We start from the raw sequence: 18856 nt of genomic DNA, 5'->3' as shown, positions 1-18856 counted from the left end.
GTAATTGTTAGGTAGGAATATAGGGGGATGTCTGAGCAATTAATGTATAACACTGTGGCTATGAATTCAATGATTACTTTATTTGGGAAAGGTGCTGTTCTGCAATACTATAATGATATTGTTTGTGAAGGAAACTAACTTCCGTATGTATAATGTATAATGTGTGTGTCAAAGTATAATAAAAACAAGGTTTAAAAGAAAAAAAAGAATAAAATAAGAGGCAACTAGAAGAGAGGAGAGGACAAAAGAGCTGAGAAAAGAGAGAGGCGACAAAAGAGAACAGAGAAGAAGGAGAGATAAAACAGAAGAGGGAAAAACGAAAAATAGTCAATGAAAAAATACTGAACAAAAGACATACCACAGAAAAACAAGAAAACCAGGGATGGTGGAACCACATGAGGGAGATGAAACGATGAACGAAAGACTCCAGGACGAGACAGCGAGCAGGGAGACAACCCCCAGGAAGAAATGAAGGCGATAAAAACGATGAGGGACCACAAATTGCCATCTAAAAAATAGGAAAGAAAGAAAGAAAGAAAGGAAGAAAGAAAGAAAAAGTCATTTACACAGAAACATATTGAGAAGATAAAAAATACACAAACTGTCATATAATATCTGAACATACAAGGATATACAATATCAAAAATCACAAAAGAAAAGAAACAAAATATGAAGAAGGACAAAACAAGTAACCAACAATATCAAATTATGAAGCATAAGTCTTCATGGTCTAGGTATGTCCATGGACTCTACTTTGCAGCTGTGCAGGAATTGTTGGAGGACTGCAGTATCTTCATAATTGGTAGTTTTGTTATTGTAAGTCACTTTAAAAAGGCAAGGGTGGAACAGGCCATATCTTGCATTCAGATTACGCAACGCAAGTCTAATTTCCTAGAATTTCTTCCCGTGTTCCGCAGTGGTCTTGGCATAGTCCTGAGAAAAAAAGAGAGTAGAACCAATCCAAATAATCTTTCCATGTTGTTTAGCAGCTTGGAGAACTCTAAGTAACTCAGTGTATTCAAGAAAATACAAAATGACTCCTCTAGGTTTGGTAGAAGACGATGAAGATTGTGAACTTGGACCAAGTCGGTGAATACGCTGAATATTCAAAGCTGGAGAGTCAGGAAGACCCAGAAGGTTTGGTAAGAAAGTTTGAAAAAAGGAAATCGGAGTAGGGCCCTCAAGTCCTTCAGCCAAGCCATAAATGCGTAAATTATTACGCCTATTGCGATTTTCCAAATTTTCAATCTGCTGTTTAAGTGGTACTATCTCTCTGGACATGAGCAGAACTTGGTTGGTGATACCTTGGACAAGATCAACACGACTTTCCAATTCCCCTACTCTCTGCTCGGTGAGTGACCAGTTGGTTTCCAGATTATGTAAACGAACATTAGTTTCCTCCATGTGAGGCTTGAGAGCACGAAGTTCTTCAAGAATAAGTTCCATAGAAATCAAGGAAGACGAGTTAGTAGGAGATGGAGGATTTACTTTTACTCGTTTGCCTAGTAAAGTAGTTGAAGCTGTCGAAGCAGAGGGTAGCTTAGTACTTTGTTTGGAATTCGAGCGAGAAACAGGAGTAGCAGACCCCTTAGAACCCGTAGAATCAGTAATATGCTCTTCTCTGGAGTCTTGCAAGACGTTGAAAGGATTAAAATCTTCCAAAACCGCTTTGTTTGATTGAAGAGACCCATTACGGTTGCTGCGTGACTTTACCATGAGAAAAATCAGGAGGAAAACCACCCCCTATTTTATAGAAAGCAAGTAGACCACGCAGGCTCCAATTGACTTGAGCAGGTTGAGGAAACAATAATGCGTGTAAGAACAGGAGATAGCAACCCAATTAAACAGAGCTAGCAGAGAAAGAGTTAAAAAGGAGGTCAAAAACAAAGGAAAAACGATGGCATGGCAAGAAAAGAAGGTTTTGTTTGAGGAAAAATCATCTCACAGCGATTCCGGCGGGAAAACATGGAAACGCCGAAAAACAAAATGGCGGCTGCGATGCTGCAATGAAGCGCGGCAGCAAAAACATTCAAATAAAGACACTAGCCTCATCTTGTGACGTCGTCTTTGTGGCATTAGAAGGAGTGACGGTTCCGACGTTGGTATCATGCAAATTCCGGGTCCAAAGCGAAAAATTACTTCATGGAATCGCCTCAGTCCCTCACGTCTCGGCGGAGCTCCCGAGAACCGCGGCCATCTCCTGAGGCTCCAAAGCCACGACCCCGGGTGACCCTAGTCTAATAAGCATAATGACCATTTTGCAAACATTCCCATGAGTTGACACAGTGGGAGATGGTGCCTGCCATAACTTGAGTTTTTGGATCTAAGCCAGGCTACCAGCAATATCATAGTTCTCTTCGGATTTAGGCCTTGTCTCTTTATACTTTTGAATCTTGATTTGTATTGGTGTTATGTTCTTGATAATTAGAACTTGGGCGGTAATTCAAAAGAGATGCAGATGCCCCCTCTAATAATTCATCAATAGTGTAGGATGAAGAGCCATTGGTCACTGGGCCTGTTTAGCATGTAGCTTCTGGTGTCATTTGCAAACCAGTTCCAACCGCAAGACCAATTAAAATCCCTCCACTTTCACATACAGGCCATTGGGTAGCCACTTCCCTTTCCACTTTGGATCCAGCATCAGCCTACTTTTTGAAACTGGAGGATGTTCCGGAAGTCGAAAGGGCCTAGGTGGTCATACAGGGAGTTCGCCCTGTAAGTCAACCCTGTTTAAAAAGGGGTTTTGTCTGAACAGTGGCAGAAGATCATCAAGACACACCTGGTTTTTAATGTAGGGAAGTAAACCAGGCAAAACAGAGGGAATAATCTTAGTTTTGTAGGGTGCCCTTGTCAGGTTTCTTGACCCTCAGTAGGAAGACTGTCCTGATGGATGTATTTTAAATTTTACTAATGCTTATCCTTTCCCTTTCCAGTAATTGATCTAATTTTGGTTGGACTCGCAGTTAATCTTTTGCTGGTGGGTTCCTCGTATCCAGTCCGTAAAAATAGCCTGTTTAATCTTGTAAAATGACAGATCATAATCTGAAGGATTTACTGATATAGAGACTGACTGAAGGTCTCTACGCATTTTCTGAAGTATCCTTCTTTGTACATTGAGAACCACCAGAAGCTTCCAGGGCAACAAACTAATCTTCCTGCTGGTGTTCAGGGTCACTTGAGGAAACAAGCATCTTGTTTGTTTCTTTTTATCAATATGCATCAAGTGTAACATTAAATACCTGCACAAATAATTTGTAGATACAAAACCACAGTTGGAAAAGTGAACATTGGCAAACTCAATAGTTTAGACTTTTGCACAGTGAAGACGATTGCTTAAGCTACACTTACACACAGAATGCAGAGTGTGGTCAATAGCTTCAATGTTCACTCACAAATGGAATCTGGCTTTTGTTGAGGTGATTCTGTAAGGGTGCTACTGCTTTACCTAACCTTATAGAAGTGCCGGTTCTGCCAGGAGGCGAGTTGAGGGATGTGATTTAGAGTATGGTAGCAGCCTGTTAGCCCGTCAGTCACACTTACAACAAGGAAACCCTACCTTCTAAGGAACCAGGGTGCATATTTATATCAAAAAACAATGGTTCCAGTGGAACAGATAAGAGTATACATAATAAATACTTGAACAATGTCGAATAATAATCTGAAGGTTACTTAGGATGTAAGAAGGAGAAACAAACTCATGACACCTAATGAATTACCATCATTTGTTATTTTTGCAAAAAATACACAATAAATTACACTGTAATGTACATCTCACAACGTGAAGATTTTTCCTTGTAAATACACCCCTGTTGAAACCGTGCACATATTGTCACTTGTTGTCTTCTCTATGTGCTTCAACCATTCTTTGGTTCACACTTTATACTTGGGACCCCCCCCCCTTTTTTCATCCCCTTCCTTTCTTCTTTTTTTCTAAAAATCTTCACGTTGTGAGATGTACATTACAGTGTAATTTATTGTGTATTTTTTGCAAAAATAACAAATGATGGTAATTCATTAGGTGTCATGAGTTTGTTTCTCCTTCTTATATCCTAAGTAACCTTCAGATTATTATTCGACATTGTTCAAGTATTTATTATGTATACTCTTATCTGTTCCACTGGAACCATTGTTTTTTGATATAAATGTTAGCCCGTCAGGTCAGTGTAGACTATGGCCCCCACACCTCTGGCAGAGGACTGGCCGCCATAGTTAGAAATTGCTGAAAAGGTTCAGCGTTCCGTCCATCATCTCCTTGTGTTTGCTTTGCTCGCCCTAAGTTGGCAGGGTATGCCCAGATGTGGGCCGCTTGCTCACTTTGCCACTGGATTCAAGCTAGCCTGACTGATGAGGGCTGTTAACCCAAACCGGTCCCAGGATGCTTGTTTACAGTCCAGGAAAGACATGGCTTGGCAGTTCGGGCTGGACTGTTCTCATGAGGCACAGGTTCAAGACAGATTTGCATATAACTGTGTCTGAACTGGGGTGGCGGAGTGAGCTAAAGAACGGGTGATGGATTTTTTTTTTTTTTAATTTTTAAAACCTTTATTTTAAAAGAGCACACAGCTATTCAGCCTAACATCCCGGAGGCAAGGCAGCATGGTAAGAGAGGAGCGTAGTAGTGCAAAACAGGTACATCAGGACAATGCAGGTTGTTTTTAGTGTTTTATAATGAAGAGAAGAGAACAAAAGAAAGAAGACGCCAAACGGCGCTAGAGAGTGGCAATGGGATAGAGAATGCAGCAAGGTGTTGGTAGCATGCAGGGGAGAGAAGCAACGGATCAATGATACAGGAGAGTGGAGGATAGTAAAAGGGAGGAGGAAAGACAGGATCAACCAGGTAACGTGTCACAGTTGGTGTCACAGGCTACGGCGACATATGTTCATCCAGAGAAACAGGCTCGGGCGGCAGGCATACATCCCCACGGTAAGCATTCCAGGCTCCCCACGCTTTACTCCATTTACGGGGCCTACCCCTGGCAACATAGACCGTCTTCTCCCGGAACATACACCAATCCATGTTGGCTTTCCATTGTACCACAAGGGGAGCCGTAGCGGCACCCCACTTCTGAGCAATGTCCCGCTTGGCCACCATATTGCCTAGGGTCACCCATTGGGTCTGTGCCGTGTTATGATCAGACGGTTCCCAAATGTTAAGGAGACACCTCCGAGCCTCCGCCGTAGTCGCCACTCCAGTCACTTCACTCATAACACTGTGTATCCTTCTCCAATAGGAGGCTATGACGGGGCATTCCCATAGAATGTGCAGGAAGGTAGCGAGGGCACCACAGCCTCGACGACAAAGACCGTCGGGCGAGTATCCCATATGTACTAATCGGGGGCCAGTCACATACACCCTGTGCAAGATCTTAAATTGCACCAGTCTAAGACGAGAAGACCTCCTTAGGGGAGGACACTGCGCTCTGCCAATCTTCATCGTCGATCTCCAGGCCATCACTCACCCACTGATCACGCACTCCAAGGAGAAGGTCGGTGCGGACATTGATTAGTTTTTTGTATGACAGTGAGATAGCACTATCAGGCATATGGCCGTCCAACACTCTGTCCTCCAGCGGAGAGCTCTCTGGAATCGCTCCCTCCGGTGGCATGGCAGAGAGCAGCGCGTGCCTCAGCTGGGCATAACGGAAGAACTCCGAGCCGCCCAACTGGTGTTCAGTCTGCAACTGAGGAAAGGTCTTGATTTCACCCTTAGAGATCTCTGGAATCGCTCCCTCCGGTGGCATGGCAGAGAGCAGCGCGTGCCTCAGCTGGGCATAACGGAAGAACTCCGAGCCGCCCAACTGGTGTTCAGTCTGCAACTGAGGAAAGGTCTTGATTTCACCCTTAGAGATCATGTCGTCCACCCTAGAGATGCCAATGAGGTCCCATTTGTCGGAACCCTTGGTGTGCCATAACCTGCCCAAAATGTCGGAGTCGTACAGAGGGGTGAATCTGGTCAGTCTGCCCTGCCATCCCTGCGCCTTGGTAATCGCCCTCCAGATGGAGACCGCCGTCTTCGTTGGACCCGACATCCGCCGATCCAGGGATCTCGAATACAGGGCCCGGTAATAGTTACCACCACTCAAGAGCCATCTATCCATGGCGTAGCCGGGGCTGTTCACCGGGCCGTAAAACCCGTGATTGAGAGCCGCGAGCTGGGAGGCCCAGTAATACCTACGTACATCCGGCAGAGCTATGCCCCCGTCGTACCACGGAAGTGTGAGCTTCGTGACAGCGACACGGGGGCGACCATCCCAGAGCAAGGCTCGTTGGAGACCTTCAATTTCCCTGAAGTAGCGGGCCGGAACTGGATCTTGGGTGTTCTGCAAAGCATAGAGAAACCTGGGCAAGGACATCATCTTGAACAGGGCCGCACGGCCGAGTAAGGAGAGCGGGAGCTTCCGCCAGCTATCCACATCACGTCGGAGACGCTGGAGTGGAGGGAGCAAGTTGTGGTCGTACCGCGCCTTCGAACTCCCAGAGATGTAGATCCCTAAGTACTTGAAACCCTGTACAACCACCTGGATATTGCAGCCTCTGGGGAGGCGCGGCGTGTCCCCTTTCAGGACGTAAAGGGAGGACTTGGCCCAGTTGATGACTAGGCCAGAGTATCTCCCAAAAAGTCTGAGTACGTCGCAAGCCACGATGAGGGACTTGCAGGGGGAAGTCAAGTAGAGCAGGATATCATCGGCGTACAGGGAGACCCTGTCCTCGAAGCCGGGGGCCCAGATAATGCCATGCAGGTCAGGGTGCGCGCGCAACATGGGCGCGAGCGGCTCGAGAGCCAGGGCAAAAAGGAGCGGCAACAAAGGACAACCCTGTCTGGTACCTCTGTGTAAGGCAAAGGACGTCGACAGACGACCGTTTACTAATACGTTAGCCAGTGGGCTAGCGTAGAGAAGTTTCACCCAACCCACAAAAACCGGACCAAAACCGAGCTTAGCCAACACTGCCCAGATGTAGTTCCACTCAAGGGAATCGAAGGCCATTGTGGCATCAAGAGAGGCTAGGACTGCCGGTTCCTCAAGGGTACGGGCCCTAGCCAGGACACCGTGGAGTCTGCGTAGGTTGAGGGCAGTGTTGCGGTGAGGAATAAAGCCCGACTGGTCCGGGTGCACTAAGTCGCCAATAACTCCAATCAGTCGATTGGCAAGCAGTTTGGCAAGAACCTTAGGCTCGACATTCAGGAGATAGATGGGGCGATAGGATCGACACATGTCTCTCGGCTTCCCTTCCTTGTGGATGACCACAATGGTGGCCAGCCTCTGGTCAAGGGGAAGAAGGCCGGCGTCTCGCGCTTCCAGAAACATAGTATGTAGATACGGGGAAACTACGTCAGGTCTTATCTTATATAGCTCGACCGGGATGCCGTTGGGACCGGATGCCTTGCCAGACCGCAACGAGCGGATCGCGAGAGCGATCTCGTCGGTAGATATGTCTCTATCCAAATTGTCACGGTCCTCATCAGAGAGACAGGGAAGGTCAACCGTCGAGAGAAGCGCTGTCGAGTCAGCCTCGGAGTAGTCTGAATTAGAGGTGTAGACACCCCGGAAATAATCGGCAAAAGACTCAGCAATGGCAATGGGGTCGGTGACAGCAGTCCCGTCGCCCCCCAGAATCTCGGGTACGACGAGGCTAGCCATCTCCCTCCTGTCCAACCAGGCCAGCAGCTTCCCAGCCTTGTCTCCAACGTCATTAATACGACCTTGTTGCTCCCTAGCCAAGGTCAGGGCAGCATTCGTGGTAAGATCGCGGTATTCCGACTGTTTGAGGGAAAGAGCATGCAGGAGAGCGGGGTCAGGTTCGGGCCCCAACTGGGAATCAAGGTCCATAACCTCTTCCTCGATGCGTAGTAGGTCAGCATCTCTGACCCTACGGGCCTCCGCTATCAGTGCGAAAGCCTCGCCCCTCAAAACAGTCTTAAATGCCTCCCACAGGGTCCCGGCCGACCTAACCGAGCCTTCATTTTCAGAGAAATAAAGGTTGATGGCTTTGGCTAGGAGAGCGAGAGTTTTAGGGTTGCGGAAATTCCACGGATTAACCGCCGCCGGCCGGTCTGACAGGATGACGTCAAAGTTGAAGGAGACCCATAGCGGAGAATGGTCGGAAATGCCCCGCACCAGAAATCGGGCCTCAGACACGGCAGACGTGTGTGCTGCTAAGGTGAGAACGTAGTCTATGCGGGAGAGACTGCCATGTGCACCGGAAAGAAAGGAGAAATGGCAAAGCGTGGGGTGCAAGAGCCGCCAACTGTCCACTAAGCCCATGGACTCTAGAAACGAGGGCAACCACAGTTGGGAGCTACGGAGATCTCTAGGCGGATGTCGGTCCAGGGAGCCAGATCAGACTGAGTTGAAGTCACCCCCCACAATCAACAAGCCAGCAGGCAGAGTTAAAATGGCGCCACCAAGGTCTCGAAAAGTACTGGCCTGTAGGCCTGGGGGGACGTAAACCGAAAGTAGAGTGAGGGCACGCCCCTCCCATCTCCCAGCCACCGCGGCGTAGCGCCCTCTATCATCAATCGTAGTGACGTCAATCTCAAACGGAAGGGACGTACGTACAAGGACGCCCGCCCCTCGAGAGCCTGACGAGAACCCCGAGTGGGCCACCATCTTGTAACCTCTGCGATTGAGCGCTTTGCATGAGTTACCAAACAAGTGCGTTCCCTGTAGAAGGACAACATCAGGCATGTGGCGCTTAAGCAGTTGAAGCACAACCCCTCTCTTGATACGGTCACCCAGCCCATTAACATTCCAACTGAGTACTTTTAATTTCTTACCCCCCATCATCGTGCCGCCCGCCCCATCCAGCCCCAACAATCCTCAGCAGCCAGAAAGAATCAACAATATACACAACCCATTGCCTAAGAGAAGAAAGAAAGAAAGAATAAACAAACGAATGAACTTGCCCAAACCCACCCCCCACCCTGCACCCCTGCATCAGACTAAAGAGCCCCCCCAACCAGCAGTGTGCCTGTCGCCCCATTAACTAGTCTACAAGAAGCCCCCAAAGGAGTGAGGAATCTCCACGGACACCTCCCGCCACCCTCCTTAAAGCAACAGGAGATCTGCAAAGTTAGCTCAATAAAGTAACGATAGTCACATATTGCAGGACCACCAACCGCCAAAGTTCTTGTAATAGAGCCAAGTCTCACTGATCAGATCCACCAGTCGCGCCCTCATCGTGTTCGTCGTGGTCTTCCCTGCGTTGCGGCAGAGTGTCCAGCCATTCGCTAACGTTTTCCGGGAAGTCAAAGAACAGGGCATGACCATCATGTTCAATCCGAAGCTTGGCAGGGAACATCATCGAGTACTTTAGGCCCATGTCCCTCAATCGCTGTTTCACTCCCGCATAGCTCTGGCGCTGCCTCTGAACCGCCCTGGTAAAATCAGGATAGAAATGCACTTCAGAATTCTGAAACTGGAGCAGTCCCTGCCTTCTAGACGCTTGCAAGATAGCGTCCCGGTCTCGGAAGTTGAGGAGCCTGGCAATAATGGGTCTAGGCGCCACGCCCGACTTCGGCGGGCCGTCCGGTACCCGGTGATCGCGCTCCACCGAGAAGAATTTACTCAGCCCGGGAGGAGCTAGATGATTCTGTATCAGGTCCTCCACAAATAGGTCCGCTGCCGCCTCTTCCGAACCTTCCGGAATCCCAATGATGCGGACATTTTGCCACCTGGCACGTCCCTCAAAATCCTCCAGCCTCCTGGAGAAATGTTCAGAAGTTAGTCGCAAAGTCCGGACCTCAGTTTGCAGGTCCGAGACGTCGGTGGTGAGGCTAGAGGTTTTGATGTCAAACGACTTCACCCGGTCATTAGTTTTACCCAGGTCGGCTCTAATAAGGGTAAGATCCACTGCCAAAGTGTCCACCTCGTGGGTTAAGACCTCATGCTGTTTCTGCAGTTCGGACCGTATGCCCGAGATGGCCCCCATAATGTCACTGAGGGTGGGCTCGGATCCATCGGGCAAGTCGGATGAAGGAAGGTCTTTAGTGGAGGGCCCCGCTGCAGGTGAAGTGCGCGGCTGAACATATCTCTCAATTCTGTTCAGTTGAGTTTGGGATTTGCCACGAATGCCTTTGCTCGACGTCTTGTCGGGGTCGCCTTTGCCCGCCATGTTGGGTCCGATGAGAACAAAGGGGCACACCACACGAGCCCAAGCCAAATATACCAAGAGCAGTGGTTGGAGCCAGATGTTCAGGCCAGGCCGATGGTAGTAAACGCCGCAGTCACAGGCACTTCGCCCTTAGGGATCACCACCGAGCACTACGCATTCCAGTCGTGCGGAGTGGCGGAGACCAAGGAGACAATGGCGCACCCTTGGCACGGAGTCCCACTCGACGTAGCTCAGCGTAGGAACCACCGATTCAAAGGCGGAAAGCAGCTCCCGCGTCAGTGACCCGTCAGCTAGTAGAATCCACCAACGTGGAACAGGATTTCGAGCAGGATTATTGCGGAGGGTCGGAGGGTCCGCGGAGCTCCGAGCTTACGCGGCCATCTTAGTTGCCCGCGAAGCTCCTCCTCCCACGGGTGATGGATTTAACCCAGATCTGTGACTGGGGGTGAATGTCTGAAAAGTTTCAGTGCTCTGTCCATCATCTCCTTTGTGTTTGCATAGTTAGAGAATGCGCCAGGCAGATTGGATCCATACTGCCTTCAGTGGATCTGCTGCTGCCGCAGCCCCATTGAAGGCACTACTTTCGTCCTGTGTGTGAGAGACAAGGTGCATTTTCCCTAACTGAGGCAGTAAGTCTCACATAGTTGTCCCAGGCAGAGAAATCTAAATTGGGCAGGGTGACCATCAACGATCATACAGCCCTTCTGCCATACACCTTCAAGGCCATATGTTTATATCAGCGGAGGCTCTACTGGTATAAATGTAGGGCTACCCAACTCTAAACAGAGCAGGGAAATTGTGAGTTTGTCCGGGCCGAAGTATCGCTGATTTGCAGTGGTGCTCATGCCCGGCAAAGCTGTAACTGACTCCCTTGGTATTTTACTGTGAATAATCAATAACTGGCAGCGTAAGATATGCAGTGATGTTGGTGATGCTCATAGGACAGGCGGGTTATCTTTGTCTTGGTCTAGTGGATGGGTGGTGTTCATGTCATTTCATGTTTCGCCTGCATCCTCTTCCCATTTGGGAATCGTGTTGTCAGTAACTATAGGCAGTATTGAAGGAAGCAAACTTCCCATCCCAGTTAACTAGGATAATTTTGACTTTATGCCAGGGTGCTTCCACAGAACTGATCCTCTATAGCGAAGCAGTGTAGCCGAACCTGGCGCTGACCCTTTAGGGGGGGAAGCGCCGTGTTGAAAATAAAACAGGTTTAAAAAGCACCTGCTGCAGAAAATTGGTGATTAATGTCCCTGCTAGAGAGAGATCAGAGTTTTGCCTAGTTGCACTTTGCATTCATGGTGAAGTAGCACAGAGGATTAATATGCCTGCTGCAAGGAATGTGTACCACACAAATCACCAGATTGTATTGTATGTGAATTGATCAGTAAGTTACTGCTTTTGTCACAGAGATCCTTTGGTTACTTTCAGTTCACAAGTTACAACCTTAATATAGCACAATGATCTATGAACTGTCATCTAAGAGCTGAATGCAAACTGCAATGTATAGGTTGTATTTGTATTTATTATGCGAATCAAGCCAAAGCGTCTAAGTGCCAGCACTGGTATAAAACTGCCAAGATGAAAAGACCAGGGCATAATTTTGCTTGAAAGAAAAGCCAGGTTTTTAGCTGCTTACGGAACACTGCATAGGAATTCAGAGTCGCATTATGGATAGGCAGGGTGTTCTCTGATTTGGCTGCTGCCACAGAAAAATCAAGACCACCCCATCTAACCGTTCAAAATCTGGGAATGATCACCTCCCTCGTAGTTGCTGATCTGAGCTATATTTTTGGAATATAACTGCTGAAAGCGGTCCTCAGGGGCATCAGTCCCTGGTGATGAAGAGCCATATAGACCATGCAGAGTGCTTTGAAAATCACCCGCTTCCTAGCAGAAAGCCAGTGAAGAGAGCGCAAGCCCTTCTTGACTGAGAGATGGTAAGGAACATCCAATACCAACCAGGTTTCCGCATTTTTGGATGACCTGAAGTTTGTTGAGTGAGGACTTGTTAGAGTTTAAATACGCAACATTGCAGTAGCCAAAGCGAAATGTAATGAGGTCTATTACTACTACAACTCTTAGTTCAACAGGCAAGAAGGGAAAGATCTTCTTTAGGATCTTAATAATAAAGAAATAGGAACTCAACGTCCTGTTGACCTGAGAATTGAAGGTGAGTTTGTTGTAAAAAATCACCCCATGATTCTTTGCGGCCACCACAGGGTTGGGTATGGAGCTGCATAACTCTGGCCGCCAGAGCTCAGACCACACTGAGTTTTGTTCCATAACACCAAGATCTAAGTCGTTTTGGCGTTAACTTTATGCCAGTTCTCTTTCATCCAGATGCTAATTTCAATCATGCAAGACTTGATATTGTCTGGCACCAGTGTTATATTATCAGATATAGAGACAATGATTTGGGTGTAATCTGCATAGGACAACACTTCGAAACCAAAAGATCACACCAGTTTTGCCAATGGGGCCACATAAAAGTTAAACAAAGTGAGACTAAGAGAGGACCCCTGCTGGACTCCACAATCGAGCTGGAATGGTTTAGCCCTATAGTCCCGGCAGCTGACTATTTAGATCCTCCTATTCACCCAAGAAGATCCAAGGAGATCCAAAGTTGTATCCCTCATCTCATCTTGTCACAGTCTTTGCACCAAATGGGATGGAGATATTGTATCAAAGGCCGCGGATGTTGGGATGTTAGCAGCCGATCTTATTTTATTAATAAAATAGGAAGGCTTGGCGACTTTAATCACGCTTTTAGCAATTGGAACGTTATGGTTTTTTGCCCAGTCCTTCATTATCCTAATGTTGCTAAAAAAGGTTAATTTGGGTAGAAATATATTCTTATTTTTAAACCCTGAGTTTGCGATTCTCCTGACCAAAAATTCTTATAATAAGCTACCTACCAGTATCGGTGACATGTGACTCCTACACCTTGTAATCCTCAATGTTTTATGTAACATTTTCTATATACTGATTCTCGCATGTATGATTTATTGGCTCTGTATAATGAGCGTGTGATGTAAAGTGCTGTGATACCCTACACTGGTATGAGTAGTTCTAGAAAACAAATTAAATGCCTGTGAGAGAGGGGCTATGGAGAGATGAGGGCACTGGTGGAGCATGGCAGTGAGTGGATTAGTGGAAAAGGATGATTTGGGGGACAGGCTGCTAACAAGTATTGTCGCACTGGACGCTACAAGCGCTAAAGCTGGCCCTGATCAGAAGTGGGGGGTGGTAGTGGGGGGGGGGGGGATGGAGCAGACAGGGCATTATTTATTTCCCATGCTCCAATCATTTTTAAGCCCTTTTCCTCATGTTTCAAAACTACTTATATATTTTGAAACAAGCCTGTCGTATTTATTTATGGCAGCTAAAATGACCAAAACCACTAGATGTTACCAGTGTTTTTCATTTCCTGATTTCATGGTTTTTACTTTTAAAAAAACTGCTTGTTACAGGTGTATTCCAGCATAATATTTGTTTCCCAGGCCATGGAAAAGCTTCTGACATTCTTGCATTGGGGTAATTCACTGTTGAAAGGGGAACCCCCAGGGGGCACGTTGTTACAGTTTTTTAGGTCGGGCCTGCAGGCAGCGCCATGCGCTGCTCTCACTTGGCGACCTATTGTATCTAAAAAAAAGAATTCTCAAAAGGTACTTTTAGCCCGCCCATTAATTACCATTGGTTGATATTATTATCACTCTTCATAACCGTGTTCTAATTTGGCATTGCGTACCAGGCGTCTAGTCCTGTGTCACTTTTGTTTTTTAGTGTGGTGCATGGCTGGAGTATAATTTCACTTAGTGTCTATCCGCTGCTCACGCTGTGATTGAGGTACTATTTCTTCTTGTTTTTATAGTACAAGCTCAACTGGACCGAAGGTATCCGAGCCCTTTACATGAGCACAAGTTACATTACACAGTAAAAAAAAATTTTTTAGGGTGTGCGTTTGGAGGCAGAGTAAAATTACACAAGTCAAGTTAATTTTTTTTAGCGGACTTAGACACGGTACTTAAATAGTGGTGCAAACGCTTTACCTTAATCCCTATAAATGTTCTTTTTTTGTATCGTTTTTTTAGCGTGTGCTTTTGGAGGCAGAGCTCTGGGAGCTTTGTACTTGACAGCAACTGTGCAAGGATGACTCTGTGTGTGTGCATTTGCGTTAACCTTCTCCCCACGGCACTGCACTCCACTTAACTCCACTCCACACATCTCCAATCGACTCCACTCTATTCCACTGCACTCTAATCTACTCCAATCCAGTCCACTCTAGTCCACTTCACTCTAATTCACCCCCCTCTAATCCACTCCACTCAACGTCGCTCCAGTATACTCTAATACACTCCAATTAATTCAACATAATCAAATCTACTCCACTCTAATCCACTCCAGTTAAACTAATCCACATGACTCTATTCCAATCCACTCTATTTAAATCCACTCCACTCTAATTCAATCCACTCTAAGTATCTCTACTCAACTCTAATACACTCAATACACTCGTGTCCACCCAATCTAATCCAATCCACTCTACTCCACTCTAATCTACTTCACTCAATTCCACTCCACTCTTATCCGCTTCACTTGAATAAACTCTACTCCAATCCACTCCAGTCACTCTAATCCACGCCAATCCACTCCAGTCTACTCCAGTCTAATCAATTCCACTCTAATCCACTCTGATCCACTCCAATCCTTTCCAGTCTGTTCCACTCCACTCTAATCCAGTAAACTCCCTCCAGTACATTCCAATACATTCAATCTAATCCAGTCCACTCCGCTCTTATCTACTCAAATTCACTTCACTTCATTTCAATCCACTTGAATTCGCTTCAGTCCACTCCACTGTAATCCACTCAAAACACTCCAATCCACTCAATCCACTTCACCCAACAATGGGTGGCGATCCCCCGATTCCGCAGGACGCGGCTGGGGGTCAGTCCCTCTCCGTTAAAGCAGATATAGCATGGAATTCCCTTCCCGCTGAACTACGGCATATTCAGGACTTCAAACTTTTTAAAAAACAACTTAAAACTTTCCTTTTTAATCAGCCGATTTAAACTCTTTGCTCCACTTTTTCACAGTCACTTTGCGCGCCAGGACACTCATGAGTATTTGTGCGTGGTATAAATACACTATATCATAACATTTATCCACTCCATTCTAATCCACTCCCCAATTTATGCACTCCACTCAATGCCGCTCCAATACACTTTAATATACTCAAATCCACTCAAATGTATCCAATCCCCTCCACTCGAATCCACTTCACTTCATTTCAGTCCACTCCACTCAACTCTGCACCAGCAGACTCCACTCCACTCAATCGAATACAATCCACTCCACTGTAATCCACTCCAATCCACTCCAATCCACTTCACTGAAATCCACTCCACTCAAATCCACTCCATTACACTCCACTCTAACCCTCTTCAATCCACTCCAGTTCAATCTGATCCACTCCACTCTAATCTACTCCACTCAACTCTGCTCTAATACACTCTAATCTACTCAATCTAATCCAATCCTCTCCACTGTAAGCCACTTCAATTTAATCCACCGTACGCCACTCCACTGCACTCCATTCCAATCCACTTCACTCTAGTCCACTCCAATCCACTAAAGACACTCCAATCCACACAATCCACTTCACTCTGAACTACTCCACTCTAATCCACTCCATTACACTCCACTCAAACCCACTTCAATCCACTCCATTCCCCTCTAATCCACTCCACACTAATCCACCCCACTCTATTCCACTCCACTCTAATCCACTCCTCTGTAATCAACTCCAATCCACTCCACTCTATGCCACTTTTCTCCACTCTATGCCACTCCACTCTACAGCACTCTTTGCCACTCCACTCTATGATACTCTAATCCATTCCACTCCACTCCAATCCACTCTACTCAACTCTAGTCCTCTCCACTTCAACCCACTCCACTCTAAGTCACTGTACTCCAATCCACTCTTAACCACTCCACTCTAATCCACTCTAGCCACTCCACTCTAATCTACTCCACTCTAATCGACTCAATTTTAGTCACTCTAATCCACTCCATTCCATTCCATTCCAATCTTCCCCACTTCAACCCACTCTAATCTGCTCCACACCACTGTACTTTTCTCCATTCTAATCCGCACCAAACCCCTGAAATCCACTCTAAACCACTCAACTCAGCTCTAGCCCACTCCACTCAATCTACTCTAATCCACTCAAATTCACTTAACTCTAATCCACTCTAGTCCACTGCACTCCAATTCATATACTCCACTCTAATCCACACCGCTCTAATCCACTCCAGTCCACCTGACTCTGAACCACTCCAGTCCATTCCACTCTAATCCACTTCACTCCACTCTCCTGCACTTGAATCCTCTCCAATCCACTTCACTCTAATCCACACCACTTCACCATAATCCACTCCACTTCACTCCATTCCACTCTAATCCACTCCACTCTATGCCACTGCACTCTATGATACTCCACTGTACAACACTTCACTATATGACATTCCACTCTACGACACTCTACTTTTCGTCACACTACTCTACAACACTCTACACAACTCCACTCTATGCCACTCCATTCTGTGACACTTTAAACCACTCCAGTCCATGTCACTCTAGTCCACTCCACTCCAATCCACTCCCCTCTAATATACTCCAGTACACTCCAATACGCTCCAGTCCACTTTACTCTAAACCTCTCCAGTCTAATCCACTCCTCTTCAGTCTAACCCAGTCCAGTCTAATCCACCCAAATCCACTCCAGCCTAACCCACTCAAGTCCACTCCAATCCATTCCACTACCCTCTAATCCACTCTCATTTACTCAAAACCACTCACATTCACTCTAATCCTCTCCACTTTAACCCACTCCACTCTACTCTAATGAAGTCCACTCCAATCCACTCTTCTCCTATCCAGTCCACGCCAATGATTACCACTCAACTCTAATTCACTCCACTCCAAACCTCTCTAATCCACTCCAATATAATCTACTCTACTCTAATCCACTCCACTCCACTTTAATCAACTCCATTTAACTCTAATCCTCTCCACTCTAATCTAATCCACTCAACTATAACCTACTCCACTCAAATTCACTCCACTCTATGCTACTCCGGTCTATGCTACTCTATGATTCTCCACTATAGAGCACTCCGCTCTATGCCAACCCGCAACACGCCACCCTATGATACTCCACTATACAACACACAACTATATGTATGACACTCCACTGTACGATACTCTACTCTTCGACACTACTCTAAGCTACTCGACTACACTCTATGCCACTCTTCTCCACTCTACACCACTCCATTGTACAACACTCTAAGCCACTCTATGATACTCTAATCCATTCCACTCCACTCTAATCGAATCCATTCCAGTGCACTACACTCTAATCCACTCTAATCCACTCCAATCTACTTCACTCTAATGAACCCAAATTCACCCTACTCTAATCCACTCTTAACCACTCCACTCTATTCCACGCTAATCCATTTAACTCCAATCCATATTCTCCACTCTAATCCACTCCACTCTAATCCACTCTAGTCACTCCACTCTAATCAACTCCAGTCTACTCCATTTCAATCCACACTACGTGGCACATACAATCTCTGCAGTGGGATCTAAGGTTTCAGTGCGCTCAGCATCAGGGCAATTTAACAGATTCCATCCAGGTATCAGAGGAGATTACAAATGACCTGCATGGTTGCTGCTTGACTGCAGTTGAACCGGTGACAGACCAATTTCCCTCCCCCACCCAGAGAAAATGGTAGTGATGGATGCATCATTGCCGGGTTATGGAGGTGGCCATCTGAAAGAGGTGGAGATCAGCGGGCTCTGGCCTCCCACGGACAGTTGCCCCCACATCAATTTGCTGGAGTTACCAGTGATCTGCTTGGCAAGGAAGGCACTCCATCTGTCCAACTGGAGAAATCAGGTACAGGTTCTTTCAGCGAACATATCCGCCATGTGGTACTGCAACAGATAGGGTGATGTGGGAAGTGGGTCCTGTGCCAGGAGACTCTAACACTCTGTAAGTGGCCTGTAGAACGAATAAACATATATAAGGTTAAGTGTGTAACAACTGCTCTCTATGGAGCTGGTGTATGGGGCTATTAGGATTGCAAGCCCCTACAACTGGTGGAGAATTCCCTTTTAAGATTTTTACTAGCTTTTCCGAGTGGATGTTCCACCTATGTCTGCCATGCGGAGCTGGCGCTAGCTTATCTATCAGATATAATTAAGACACAGGCAATTCTTTTATAGCAAAAGATACGCTCCTCAGAGAAAATCATCCTTAATATGGATATTATAAGGGACTGACGTAAATTACAGTGAGTACTCTGTATACCTTGGATGAAATATATCAGAGATTTAAAGAACAGCCGGAATCCCTAGATCATATCAGCAGAAAATATCTTTAACCCTTTCGATGCTGATGACGAGCTCAGCTCGTCATCACCCACAGGTGTCGTGTGCTGATGACGAGCTCAGCTCGTCATGGTGCCACTAAAATGGCATTTTCCAGCACAGGGGGGGGAAAACGCCCAGCAGCCATGTGGTTAAGGAGCGTGCATGACGTTACTGGAGACTTTTAGATTATCCTCTTAACTATTAAAGCCGAGTGTTTGTAACAAATGATCTTGACCACTTATGACATACAACCATCCCCCAGATTCATCATTGTCATGTTTTGCGAGTCCT

Source organism: Lissotriton vulgaris, chromosome 1_1 (genome assembly GCF_964263255.1).
Source record: "Lissotriton vulgaris chromosome 1_1, aLisVul1.2, whole genome shotgun sequence".
NCBI lineage: Eukaryota > Metazoa > Chordata > Amphibia > Caudata > Salamandridae > Lissotriton > Lissotriton vulgaris.
The sequence above is the reverse complement of the archived record's forward strand: the minus strand, read 5'-3'. Positions refer to the sequence as shown.